Here is a 6,000-nt window from a genome sequence, read left to right on the forward strand (position 1 = left end):
TGCTTTACTACTTGTTGAATTACACACAAAGGTACGTTTTATAACATCGAGTTACCAATGCGTTTTCGTACAATCAATGCATAACCAACTCATAGGTAACAAATCATATGTCTAGGTTTGAAGACTTATATGATATTACCGTCTCACGATCACTCGAGATAAATTCCATGAAGTGATGCCAGTGAGCGTGGGTTGAATCCAATACTCAGAACTTATGAGCACACATGAGTGTTGTAGCCCCGCTTTGTCTAACATCTTAGACCTCTACAAGCCAACCCATGACAGTCTTGATTCATATCTACTTCCAACATATGACCGACTGTGGAGAGTTTGAATAATATGATATAAACCATAACATAATTATTCTGGAAGTCAAAACATGCAAAAAGAAATAATAGTAAACGATTGACAAGAGATAGCAACACTTTACTCATAAATAACAACTTTTATTTATCATCAAATGTCAATTACATTTTACAAATTTCAAGATTATCTAACTACTAAAACTAATATCATCCTTCAGCCCTATGCTCCGAGCATGCTGGAGATGCTTAGCCCGAGTCAGTCCCTTCGTGAGGGGATCTGCTGGGTTCTCATCCGATGATACCCTCTTTTCCACGAGGATTCCTTCTTCTATTCGATGTCTGATGAAGTGATATTTTCTGTCAATGTGTCTGGATCTCCCATGATCTCTTGGTTCCTTGGCTAAGGCAACCGCACTATTGCTGTCACAGAAAATCTCCATTGTCCACATAGGTGCTTTGACTAAGTCCAATTAGTCTTTTACTCCTGTTTCTCAAAATCCTTATCCCTAGGATATAGGCAGCTTCTCCAAGGTCCTTCATAGCGAAACACTTCCCAAGCCAGGACTTTACTTCCTGCAGGGTTGGGATGTCATTTCCTATGAGTAGTATGTCATCCACATACAGTACCAAAAAGCTGACTATACTCCCACTAGCCTTGATATAGACACAAGATTCATCTTCACTCCTTGAAAAGCCAAATTCTTTGATTTTCTCATCAAAGCAAAGATTCCATCTGCGAGGTGCCTGTTTTAATCTATAAATGGATTTCTCGAGCTTACACACTCTACTGGGGGTACTCTGTACTGACAAAACTCTCTGGCTGAACCATGTAAACATCTTCAGCCAACTTTCCATTAAGGAAAGCGGTTTTGACATCCATTTGCCATATTTCATAATCATGAAATGCAGCAATGGCTAACAGAACCCTAATAGACTTAATCTTGGCCACTGGTGAAAAGGTCTCATCATAATCAACTCACGGAGTTTGAGAATAACCCTTTGCAGCCAATCGTGCCTTATAAGTGTGTACATTACCATCCATGTCGGTCTTCTTCTTGAAGATCCATTTGCACCCAACTATCTTACGATCAGGTACATTGTCAACCAAGTTCCAAACTTGATTGTCATACATGGACTGTATCTCGCTATCCATAGCCTCTTTCCATTTAGCAGCCTCAGGGCCTGCCATGGCTTCCGTGTAGCTGTTAGGCTCATCCAGATTTACCAGTGTGTTATCACTGATAAGTGTCTCACCTTCTGCAGTAATATGAAAACCATAATAATGCTCAGGTGCATTCCTAACTCTGGTGGAACGCCTCAGAAGTATAGATTCTTCAGTCAGCTCAACAGGAGTTTCCTCCTCAGGTTGAGGGCTAGGGTTTGAGGTTCCTTCACCACTTGACTCTTGAATTTCCTCAAGGTCAATTTGCCTCCCACTGTCTCCTTGGCTCATGAATTCTCTCTCTCGAAAGAATCCTCTTCTTGCTACAAAGACCACATTATCACTGGGTCTGTAGAAGATGTAACGAAAGGATTTCTGTGGGTAGCCGATGAAAATACACCTTTCGCTTCTGGGTTCGAGCTTATCGTGAGTCTCGCGTCTCATGAAAGCCTCGCAACCCCAAATCTTGATGTGGTATAGATTGGGAACTTTTCCAGTCCACACCTCGTGAGGTGTTTTGGCAACCTTCTTTATAGGGACTAGATTAAGGATATGGGCGGCAGTCTCTAAGGCATACCCCCAAAATGAGATTGGTAGCGAAGCTCGACTCATCATGGAACGAACCATGTCCAACAAGTTCCGATTGCGCCTCTCAGCTACACCATTCAACTGTGGTGTCCTAGGAGGTGTCAATTGTGAGACAATCCCACATTCCTTAAGATAGTCAAGGAACTCAGTACTAAGATACTCACCACCACGATCGGATCGAAGCATCTTAATGTTCCTGCCCAACTGATTCTCCACTTCTTGCTTAAACTCTTTAAATTTCTCAAAGGTTTCTGACTTATGCTTGATTAGGTAGACATATCCATATCTACTAAAATCATCAGTAAAAGTCACATAGAACCGATTAGCATCTCTTGTGGCGGTTCTGAAGGGTCCACACACATCCGTGTGTATGAGGTCCAACAAACCTTCAACCCTAGCACAAGTGCCAGTAAAAGGTGACTTTGTCATTTTACCAAGCAAACAAGATTCACAACTATCATCTGACTTAGGTCAAATGACTCCAAGACTCCATCCTTTTGGAGTTGGCCTATGCGTTTCTTGCTTACATGTCCAAGACGACAATGCCATAAGGATGCTTTATCTAAGCTAGTGGAAGAGTTAATACACAATACATTATTTCCTAGATTATCTACAATAGATACAGTTTCATACACGCCATCACAAGGTAATGCTTTAAAATAAAGAACATTATTAAAGAAAGCATCAATACTACCATTATTATTATCAAAATAAAAGGTAAAACCTTGTTTATACAATGCATGAAAGGAAATAACATTTCTTGCCATTTCTGGCGAATAATAACATTTATTCAAATCTAATGTAAACCCACTATTTAGCACTAAGGAATAAACTCCTATCTTGGTGACAGGTGAAGCTTTCATGTTTCCCATGATCAAGTTTATCTTTCCCTGCTCCACATTCTCACTTCTTTTTAGTCCCTGCAAATCACAACATATGTGAATACCACAACCTGTATCAAGGACCCAAGACTTAGAATGAGGTGAGTTATTAGACAATATAGTGTATATACCTGCATGGTTGGGTTTTACTTTCCCATCCTTCAAATCTTGCTGGTACTTTGGGCAGTTTCGCTTCCAGTGCGACTTTTCATGGCAATAGAAGCATTCAACCTCATTAGGGTTAGCAGAAGGAGTGACAAAACCTTTCTTGGTTTTGCTTGAAGAGGAGCCTTCAAGGGTCTTACCCTTGGTACCCTTAGAAGGGTTCTTTCTCTTCTTCCCTTTGCCATGCCCGATTGCCAAGACATTGGCCGAAGTTGGAGTAGGAGTAGGAGTAGTAACAACCGACTTACCCTTTAGACCACTTTCGGCGGTCTTCAAGAGTCCTTGAAGTTTGATGAGGGTGACTTCTTCCTTGTTCATGTGATATGTCATGCGGAATTGATCATAACACGATGGCAAGGAGTGCAAAATGATGTCTATTGCTAACTCCTCAGGGAAGTTCACATTCAGCTTCAGTAAACGGTCCATATACCTTTGCATTTTCTGCATGTGGCCCGTGATGGGTTCACCATCCTTCATTCGAGTTGTTATCATGGAGGAGATTATTTCATATCGCTCTTGACGAGCACTTTGATGGCAGCGGTCCATCAAGTCCTGGTGCATCTCAAAAGGATAATAGTCCTCATAGGACTTTTTGAGCTCGGCTGTCATGGTGGCCATCATGATGCATGCCACTTTTGTAACATCTCTTTCATGTACCTCATATTCAGCAAGCTCTTCGGGAGTAGCAGTTGGCTCGGGTACCTTCAGCTCCTTGTCGAGAACATATTCTTTGTTCTCATACTGAGTGACCATCCTGATGTTTCTGATCCAATCTGTAAAGTTGGAACCATCAAAGATGACTCTCCCACAAAGAACTAGTTATGGACTCCATTAAAACACATAAAGATCAAGAATTAATCTAATCAATTATTAGCACATAATTTCTATTATCTTCTAAACTCATATGTTTATGAATGTTCATATCAAAAATTTCAAGAATCGTAAGTACATATACAAAACTTGAAATTTTGATACGAGCTTTTGAACAAAACTTCGATTTTCAAGTTTTTTTATTTTATTATTTTATTTTATTTTTTTTGCATCAAGTATCAAATAAACAAACCATGCTCTGATACCACTGATGGGTTTTTGAGCATTCTAACACTCCTATGGTGTACATGCAACCCTAGAAACCTTGGATCTATGTTTGACTAAGATACATGCAAATAATTATTTTTCCAAGGTTCTTATCCTAACTAGCATGGCATGGGATACTTGAATCAAATAAAACTAGTAGAATTACTTACCTTGTAGTAGTAGTTGATTGCTTGGAGTTTGAGAGCCTAGCACCAATAATGTGAATGCCTCAAATGGAAGTCACAAATCACCACAAACTTGGAAACTTGAGAGAATAGTCACAAACTTCTTGAAATCGGCCCTCTTGGTTTACACACATCAACTAGTGTTATTTCAAGAACCAAAGCCTCCTTTATATAGTGTGGTGGATTAGGGTTACATCCATGTAAACCCTAATACCCATGTCTTTTCATTTCCATGAGATCCATGGGTTAAAGCTCCATGGAGTATCCATGGACTTTCCATGCAAGCCTAGCCCATTCCAAATAAGCATTGGCCCACACTATATAAATACAAGAGCCCATATTTAATTAGTCATACTTTTGATCTCTAAATTAATCCTAGATTAATTATAGATCAATACTAATTAAATAATATGATTTTATATTAATATATTAGAACTTATATTATATTAATAAATCATAACTTATACTATTCTCAAAAGATTATCCATAAATTGTTCGGGTGAAGTGCAACCCAAATGGACCATGCCGGGTCGGGTCAAGTACATACCAAATATAGTTATGGACTTAGACACTATATCCAACAGTTGTTCCCCAACCTTTTCTGTTACGGAGCAAACTTGTTTAGTCTAGAAGATGACTCAGTGAGTTGGACGTGTTTATGGACTTGAAGATCAAAGAACTCGACAAGTCCAAGGATGAACTTGGCGAGTTGATAGCAAATGTCCCAACATATATGGAGAGGAACTCGAAGAGTTCAAGGATGAACTTGGCGAGTTGCGAGTGAAATGCCCCGACTTGTATGAAGGGGAACTCGACGAGTTCATGGAAGGACTCGACGAGTTCAAACGGAAAGTCTCGATTCTGTCATAAGGAGAAACTCGACGAGTTAGAGGGTAACTCGACGAGTTAGATCGCGAGTTCGAGATTCTATGAATCATGGAACTAGACGAGTTGACGAGCCAACTCGGCGAGTTGAGTCAACCAGAATGTTGACTTGGACCAGAAGGTTGACTTTGACCAGAGTGTTGACCTTTGACTTGACCATTGACCAGAGTTGACCCTTAAAGGGGTTATAAGTTTGAAAGAGTAATTAAAAGAGATGTTATGTGTAGGAGTTTGAGGAGAGTTGATCCCAACACCGAGGACAGTTCAGCTACTTCACGACATTGAGGTGAGTTACCTTCCAGTAGAAGTGGGTCTAAGGCCACAATGCCGGCCCACTAGTAGGAGTTGTTTGTTAGATGATTGTCTTTGTGATAATTGTTTGGTATGCCACTATTCGTTATGTTTTATGTGCTAGTATGGTATGATGTCATGTGATAGTGGTAGTAGGGGGAATAGTTCCCGTATCCGGTCGAAATGACAAAAGGGGTAGGTCGGGCACACCGGTATGCCTGACAGTATGTTTATGTTATGTTGTTATGTGGTAGTGGTAGGGGTGAAATAGTCGCCATAACCGATTGAGATAAACCGGAGGGGTAGATCGGACACCCCGATATGTCTGACAGGGTTAGGTTAGGCACCCCGATATGCCTAGCCGGGGTAGGTTGAGCACCCCGGTATGTTCAGCAGGGTAGGTAGGGCACCCACATATGCCAGACAGTATGTTTATAGTATGGTATGTGGTATGATGGGGG

Source organism: Lactuca virosa, chromosome 6 (assembly GCF_052849685.1).
Source record: "Lactuca virosa cultivar CGN04683 chromosome 6, Lactuca_virosa_CGN04683_v6, whole genome shotgun sequence".
Classification (NCBI taxonomy): Eukaryota; Viridiplantae; Streptophyta; class Magnoliopsida; order Asterales; family Asteraceae; genus Lactuca; species Lactuca virosa.